The sequence below is a fragment of the Cavia porcellus genome, unplaced genomic scaffold (genome assembly GCF_034190915.1).
Source record: "Cavia porcellus strain 051 isolate PalLab524CR breed Dunkin Hartley unplaced genomic scaffold, mCavPor4.1 scaffold_4, whole genome shotgun sequence".
In the NCBI taxonomy this organism is placed as follows: domain Eukaryota; kingdom Metazoa; phylum Chordata; class Mammalia; order Rodentia; family Caviidae; genus Cavia; species Cavia porcellus.
In genome coordinates, this window is record NW_026947487.1 from 114387515 (window position 1) to 114396721 (window position 9207).

Sequence of the window (9207 nt, forward strand, 5' to 3'; positions counted from 1 at the left end):
CAATTATCACTTGATCACTACCTGTCTCTACCATAACTTTGGAGTCTGCTTGTCTATCCCAGTTCCTATAACACATTGGCACTTAATAATTAATTGTTGGTTGAATAAATGAACAAATGGACAAATCAGAAAGATGAATTATATTAAGGTAAGGACATGGAGCCAACCGAGCCCTATATATTACTAGTGAAATTGTCATATGGTGTTGCTATGTTGGTAAAAAGGTTTCCAGTTCTGCAAAATGTTAAACCTGGAGTTACCACGTGACACAATGATTCTAGCCCTAGGTATACATCCAAGAGAACTGAAAGCATGTGTGCCCACAAAAGCTTTTGCATGAATGTTCATAGTAATATTATTCATCATAGTTAGAATAAAGATGGAAACTGACCCAAAGGTGAATTAAATTGATGGATCAATAAACAAAACATGTTACATTCATACAGTTGAATGCTATTAAACAATGAAAAATCATGAAAATGTGATGCATGCTACCATAAGAATGAATCCTGAAAACATTACACTACGTGAAATAAAATGAAATAAGCTGATCAAAAAAATAATATATTGTATAGGTTCATTTGTATGAAATGTCCAGAACAGGCAGAGCCATGGAGACAGAGAGCAGATTAGTGATGCAGGGGATTTGGATCAACTGCCAAAGCATGCACAAAATTATTCTAAGATTAAACATGGAGATGGTTGCACAACTTTGTTAATATACTAAAAATATTGAATTACATACTGTAAAATGACGAATTTGAGCACAGAGGATTTTTAAAAGAGTGGAAATACTCTCTATGATACTGTAACTTTGATCCAAGCCCATAAGATGCACCCACCCAGAGTGAACCCTAGGGTAGACTACAGACTCTGGGAGATCATGGTTTACCAGTGTGACTTCACCAGTTTCACCAAAAGTTGCACTCTGGTGGGGGAAGTTACAAATGGGGGTTGATATACATGTACATAGGAGGTACATGGGAAATCTCTGTAGGTTTCACTGTCACTGTTTACTATAAAACAACAATCTACTTTTAAAAATGGTGAATTTTATGGTAATGCAAATAATATCTCAGGCTGTCATTCAATAAAAGCAGTAGACAGAGTTCCATGGCCAGATTCCACCCCACCCCTATGTACACACTCACTAGGTAGCCTCTGTTAGGTAGTGGGGCCTTTGGGGGTCACCAACTTTTGGCTCCTCACCCAAGTTTCCTCTCTGGGAGCTGGGAAATCTATGGAGGACAAAGTACCCCTACCAATTCCTGTTATATATTCATTCTAGGGAGTTCGGCTTTGAATACTTCAGTAATGAGTCAGTTTGGGCTCCGGCCCCAGAAATAATAGTGCACCTTCAGCAAAGTCGGCTTTGCAGCTTGGTACAGTTGTTCCGTAATACAGCTGTTGCCGTGTATACATTTTTAAATGATGGAATCACGCATTGTCCTAGCTCATCCTTGATTGCCTCTTGTCTAGGCCAACAAGCACACAGCTTTTTTTCTTAGTAAAAATGTATTGTAAACTTTATCCAGCATCTCTAACATCCCAGCCAGCTTTCCAAACATCTCTGCACATTTAGAAAGCCATAGGTGGATGCGTAGACTGTACATAGGACCCCACCAGAGTGGGACTGAAGAAGAAATCAGAGGCTGTTGGGAATTTAAGGAGAGATCAGCCATTTTTAATGCACAAAATGTGGGCTCCCTCATGGAGATTTCTGAATACATTGCCACTGGATGAAAACATGAACTAATTTTGAAAGTCTATGTGTATAAACCGGAACTTGCTAATGCCTGTAATCTCAGTGCCCTGGCAATGATTAAGTTAAGGCAGGAGGATCAAAAGTTTGAATAGAGCTTGGACAACTGGATTGTTTAGTGAGACTTTGTCTCAAAACAAGAAATTAAAAGGGTTGGGGTTATAGATTAGTCCAAAGGTCTTGAGTTCAGTCCCTAGTGCTGCCAAAATAAACAAAATTAGCAATTAATTAGATTATTTTTTAAGACATGGAAGACAGATTTTTAAACAAATACAATTTCCTTTTTTAAAAAAAAATCTACAGAAGTTTCTACTTCAAGTTTTATAGCTCCCAAAATATTCTTGGCTCCCATCTCTCCACATCATGTCTCTGCTCCCTGCTCCATCCAAATTCAGCCCTGAGAGGCTCGGTAGTCTCCCTTCCGAGCCCCTTTCTGGATGTCTTCGTTATGTACATTGCTTATTTAGTTGTCATGAAAGATTTATAATACACTAATCCTTACAATTCTATTTTACAGACTAAGCATTTAAGGCTCCAAGAGGTTAAGTGATTTGCTGAAGATTTCCTAGTTCCTAGAAAGGGGCTATACTTGATCTCTGTTCAGTGCATTGCCAACATTTTTTCTTGAGATATGTTGCACTCTTACCAATCTCTTTTGGCCCGAGTTCCTCCTTTCTTTCCACTATAGGGAAACTGACACTTATTGAGGGTTTCCAGATTAAAACCCACAGTATAACCCTCCTTCCAGGAGGCCGTGCTGCAAACCCACGGTGGTTGGATGGACACAAATCAGTAAACATCTTTTCTGTAACTAACCGTGAACGATGTTACAAAAATGGGAGATTGATCCTTCTTGCTTTGGATAGACACAAAGTTCTGTTCAAATTATTGGAAAACACAGATGACCTTTAACCAAATGTTGAAAGATTTCAGAGAAGAGATTATTTAAGATAGGGTAGCCAGAAAACATTTTTCAAGAAAGCTCTGCTAATCTGAGTCCTGACGGATGAGCAGTACTTGGAATGATATCTGGCTCACCAACACATACACCAAACACTGCACCCCTGAACTTTGCAATTCCCACCCAGGGTGTTTTCTCTGCCTTATGGAGACTGTGTCAGAGGGAGCTTAGGTTTCTGCTTCTCTCTGCAGGGGAGGGTGTTCGGCCAACTCTATTTCTGTGGGAGTCATGTTGGTGAAACCCTCGGCCCATCTTTCTCCAAGCACTTGCCCATAAAGGATGATCTTCTCAACTGGCTGTCCAACGTGAAGGACCTTCCCTGAGTTAATTGCCACCAGTTCCTGTGCCCCAAAAAGGCAAGAGCAGACCATATCCTTCCAGCGATCCCAAAGCAAAAGTCACCTGGGAAGATTTGTCCTCAGGAGACATTTGGTAATGTCTGGGGGGGCATATGGGGTTGTCATAACTTCAGAGGGGAAAGTCTTTCTATTAGTACCAATGGGGTAGAGGTCAGAGATGATCCTGAAAGTCCTGCAGTCCCCCACAGCCAGAAATTAACCAACCTAAAATCCAAAAATGCTGAGATGGAGAACCAGTGCTCAAAAGGACCTGTTCTTGTTTCTTCCAGTTCTTGCCTACACCAACCACTTCCCTAAATGGAAGGAGAACCAGCTTCCCATCTCTATTTTCCCTTCTCCAATTATTAGTCAAATTATTGGCCAAGTCATTGAGACCATCAGGATCCGAGTATCAAAGCCAGCTCTGTGTTTCCATCTGAGAGCAACGTGTCTTCTTAGTCTCTTTATGTTCCTCTCATCCGAGTTGGTGCACTTGATTTGGATTTTTCTTGAACTACAGTGACTATATTCCTCTTTCTGGTTTGGAAGAAAAATAAGCAAAAAATTCAAGAAGGCAAAGTAGGTAGCTACCGGAAAGTCCCCCAGACTGACCTTTGCTGATCATAGAACTCGTGCATTTTAGAGTGTGTGGTTTCCTGCTCACACCCTTCTTTCCTGTCTCCATTCAGTTTTCTTTGTTCCTATACCTTCCTACACCAACAGACTAGAGAACGGTAGTGTGGGCAGGATTTAGGCAGCTCCAAGATACTAGCATTCCATTAAAGTCTGTCTTTCCAGCAAACCCATCACCTGTGAAATTGGGAACGGGGTGTCAGAGGAAATGGGGCAGAGATACTTCATTTGCTGTGAAAATTCCAGATCATCCCAACCAAACCCAATGACCGAGACACATTTTCAAGAGGAACAGATGGGTGCTTGTGAGCATAGGGGTGTCAGATAATCGGGACAAAGATGTCAGAACCAAACCTCCTGGGGGAGTCCATCTGGCCCAGGCCATGACAACACAGTCCCAGGGGGAGGCTAGATGAGGCCTGAAGGTGCCTGCAGCTCTGAGCAGGCCAGCTTACATAAAAGCCGACATTCTCATTGGCTGCCAGTCAGTTCAAGTCTTGATGGCAACCAATGGGCCATCAGGAAAGAAGAAAGAAGACCTCGTGAATTTGAACCAGCATCAGGGTGGCAGGAGATCCGAGCATACAAACTCTTTTGTGGCCAGGGCTCTGGCATAATGGAAAATTGACAGTTGCAGACTCTGAGTTCAGGAAAAAAGACTAGACCATCCAAGGGCAGCTCTCGGTGGGCATCCAAGTCCCACAAGCTGCCTGGTGTTCTTTTTCACAGCAAGGCTTCCCACAATGCACATCATTAAGCTTTCCAAATCCCCAGTTCCCCAGCCTTGCAAAACTTTGGCTAATATTGTAATATGATCATTCTCTGAAATGTAACACCCTCTGGCAGGGCAGGCATTCACAACTAAAAAGAACAGCATAACTCTCTGAGCACAGGAAGGGTCACAAAGGTGACACGGTGAAGGTCACCATGACAGTCCTCAAACTGGCCCTCGGTACCCAGGTACACGATTATAACCTATTGAGATGCCACAACTGGGCAACATTTCCAGCCTCAGATCTTTCTAATGTCTGACTTAATTTTTAAAAAACTAGATTCTCACATCAACTCCTGCATTTAATCTGACATAGTCCATTTTTTTGGTTAAAGCTTGTAAAAGAAAATCCAGACATACTAGGAAAAGGATAAATATTTTAAGGTTTTTTTTCCAAATAATCAGGGATAGTATTCTTTGAAACTACACCAAAAGCCAACAAAAGGTATTTTTGCTGATCATTAGTTGCAATGTAGGAGGTGAAATCTTATCAGTCAATTTTCTTGTGCTCTATTCAATTACAATTCATTTATCCCTGTACATTTTGAATGGATGTTTTAACATACAATGTTTTGGTCATTTGGAAAACATGGGCTCCTTGAGCTACACAGAGTTTTTCAAATATTTTCACATTTTAAAAATGTTTTAAAAATTGTATTTGTTGACACCATCGATCTCATTCCCCAAGTATTCAGCTATCTGGAAGCTGTCAAGTTCTGGGTTACAGATACAAATCCTCCAAAACCATGATTTTGTCTTGAAAGTTAGGCTTTTAGCACTGGCAAAAATTCTGTCAGTTGGTTTCCTTGAAGTTTCAGGCTCATTTTATTCATTTTCAAGGAACTGCCGAACACCCACGTCGGAATAATCACAATCAGCCTGTCAGTTACTCCTTTGAGAAAAAGGGGTGCTTGTAAGAAGCGGCTTCTTCGGTTCACACCTCCAACAACGGTGCAGGTCGTTTTCCTTGGTCCTCTTTACTGTGCCCGGAAGTGTTGTCTCTGCATTTTCTGTTTTCTCATGCAAAATGTTAAAAGATATGAACTCAGATGCTGAGATTTGAAGTCATTTTTACTGCTTTATCAAAGACCCGCTGGAGAGAAACTGGCTTTGTTTATTTGGTTTTCTTCTCTTTCTCATTGCGAGCATGGGGCAGTAACAGGCAGGACACAGGCACATGTAGTTCTGAGCCATTGTTTTGCCTCATGATGAGGCACCAGGTATTTAACCCACACTGGGGCCACCACCACACAGTGACACCAGCAACCAACATTTTGATATTATCAAGAAAATATTTTTGATCTCAAAGACCCCATGAAAGTGTCTTGGAGATACCACCGAATCCACAGACTATACTTAGCGTATACTGTCTATCTATGAGCTACATAGCCCTTGGGAACTTCTCAAGACATCATTGTGTGAGACCAGGATCTCCCCCAGCTTGGGAAGGCTGATTAGTCTGGATCTTTTGTTTTGGAAAAAGTATGCCTACCAATGCACAAAAGCAATACAGACACGTATGACACTGACAGGAAAACTCATCTCTAATCCTAATGAAGATGTTGGATTTTGATAGCTTTTCCAAATTGTTTTCTATAGCCAAGAGATAGATGGATAAATAGATAGATAGATAGACCAACAGACAGATAGATGGATGGATGTAGGATGGAATACATAAGCATATATTTTAAAAATAAGGTGGATGTTTAAATTTTTACCAGCTGTTACAGTAAGACACATTGCCACAAATCCCCTTCGAATAGCCCTCCTCGCTCATCCCGCGTCCCTGCCACCTTCTCCAGGAGCTCTGGACATCCTCTTTAGTGTCTTTAGTTTGTGCCTCCGGCTACCTTGGTACTCTGACTTGGCTGCAAATGTTTCCCTTTCGTGGTCATCCTGACTTTGCAGAGGAGCCATCCAGAAGTCCCATGATGACAGATTCAGTGGCTCATGCAGATGGGGACGCACTGGAATGTCTTGACGAGCCTGCTTGTTGGACGATGACCGGCAGAAACATGCGCCATACTGCTTTATCACACTTCACGAGGACACGCAGGAAAGAAGAGGTCCGGAACTGCTCCTGCAAATGACAAGAGCAGAGGAATAACTGTTCGTGGCACAGGAGACAGTATTTTGAGAGGGATTAGTGGCAATGTGTCTTTTTCTGTAATTGTTTTAAACGGCACCTCTCAAGCCCCAGTTCCTGACAGTACCTATAATCTCACCTCATTATTATCTTGACAGTTGCATAGTAGGAGGCATACAGACACAAAGGCATGGCCTCACTTTCAGCTCCCCGGATAGGGTATGGTCCTTTATCCTTCCAGAAAAGGGAAATGGTAGCCAGGCCCTCCTAGAGGCACCCCTAATCTATCACCATCCTTTTCAATACTGCAACTGAGCCTGAAGAGGAGGAAGCACCTCTTTATTGTTGGCAGAAGGCAGGAAGGGCCATCCTGGAAGGTCTCAGAAACGGGATGCCATTGAAGGCGCTCCCCTGGGAGGATGAGGCTAGGTGAAGAAGTAGGAAGCAACTGTAAAGTTGCTCTGGAGAGAAGTAGCCCGTTGTGTCCCGGCTAAGTGTGACAGACGGCTCTAGTTCTTCCGGGAGGTGAGGGAGGCGGGAGACCCAGGAGGGCAGAAGTAAGAGGTATGCAGGAAGAGGCAGGAGGAGCCATCTAGCCAAAGGTCACAGCGGCAGTGATAAGCGTGAGAGGCCACTGGACCTGTCCCCCAGCTATGGAGACCGGATGTTTAATTTAGGAATTTTAGCCTCTGTGTAAGGAAAATCATTGGCTTGCTGAGCTGAGAAGCCCCGGGGGCTCAGAAGCAGGGCTGGGACAGAACTGTGCTGTCAACGCTCTGTCCAGAGCTCAGCCCCTTCACTAGGAGGCTATGGAGAGGTGTAAGTCACAAGTTAGTCCTTAAAAAAATTATAAAAGCAAAGGAGAAAAGTGCCACACGTGAGTTCTCCCCCTGCCCCCGAGTGTGTATTTGATGACTCCGGGTTTCCTCAGCAAAAGTCAATGAGACAATTAAGTCCCTTCCCATGTTCCCTTCTCCTGATCCCAAACTGTGTTAAAAAGGCTTGCGCGACACTTTTCACACCCAGGCTTGTTAATAATTCATGCACTTGCCTTCTTCAGTGCTTTTGTCTGTGCTGCATGAACCCCATGGCAGTGTGGGGGTTCTCACTTGGCTTCCTGAACACCCCTTCCTTACCCATGCTCAAAGGCCACTTCTCTAATGCCCGTGATTCTGGGAAGCTGCTTTGTTAATTTCGTCAGCTCACTGTGTGTGGCAACCTCTGTCTCCCTCGGATTATTTTGTCCAGAGACAGGCTGAGCCAGAGAAGGGGCTGCCGCTGCTACTTGGAGTGTGTTGTGTGGCCTCACCCTGGAAAAGAATTTCTCCACCTCTGTGCTAATGACATCTGGGGCCAGAACATTCTTCATAGTGGTGGCCATCCTAGGCACCATGGACATCGGGCAGGACCCCTGGCTTCCACCCACGAGATGCAAGCAATACCCCTGCTCCCAGCGTGACAACCAAAAACAGCTGCAGATATCAGCTAAGGTCTTCTGGGCCCATAGTCTCCCTGATTAAAACCACTGCTCAAGACCTCCGTGGAGATGCAGACCTCAGCCCTACCCCAGGGCTGATGCTCAGAATCTGCATTGGAGCCAGACTCCAGATGATGCATAGGTCAGGGCTCTGGGGCTGGGTCCTAAACTTGGCTACAGACCACAATCACCTGGGAACAAGTGAGGAGATTGTGGTGCCAAGAATCCAGCCCCAGAGATCCTGGCTGAGTCAGTGCAGGTGCAACCCACGTGCTGGAAGTTTTAGGACCACCCTGGGCAATTCTGAGGCGGCAAAGTGCAAAACTACTGTTGCTACCTAGTTTAGCTTTAATCTATACCTCTTGCAGATGAGGGAGCTAATGCTCAGAAGAATCTGGAAACTTCCCTTTCTGAAAATTAGTAGCTCTGAGATTCGGACCACAAGTTTCCATAGTAACCTTGTTAGCACTCTACTCATCCCTTCCAGTACCTCTGACCACGATGACCACAACCTGTGAATTTCCTGATTAACTTTTCTCCTTCTGGTTAGACAGATGGCCAGAAGCTGAGGGTGGCATCTGTCTGGCTCACCCTACTTAGCTCTCCCCAGTGCTTAGAACCTCTTTGCACAGAGCAAGGAATCAACCCTGGAGCAAATGAACAGGGGAGCAGACAGCAGAGTTCCTCTCCAACACCAATGTCTCAGCTACTGCATGCCATAAGGACGTCAGAATACAGCAGCAGGGGGTTACCATGTAGTTCAGAGCAACTCGACCCTCCTTCTGCCTGCTCATCTGCAGACTTTCAGGCTTGGGGTCTGCTACCTGAGGTCCAGGGGGACCCCATCATAACATCTCCACAAGGGGAGCCTTGTCAATCCAATGCTCCACCTCCAAGCCACCACATTCCTGCATGGTCAGCCCAGCTGTATCTCTTTGTAGGCAGGAAAGCCAGCATCCGCAGTAACAACAGACGAGTTCCTGCTAAGTATAAGGGACCTGGCACTTTATAGGAACTCTGCAATTAACCTCGCTAATAACCCAGCTCAGAGGGGACTCCTTCTAGGTGCCCTAAGTCAGGGCAGTTCTCTGGCTCTCAGGCCAAGGTACTTATCTGGCCCCATTTCTCACTTTCCTCCTAGCTCCTCACCCTTTATCCCAGTAAATCTCTCCATCCAC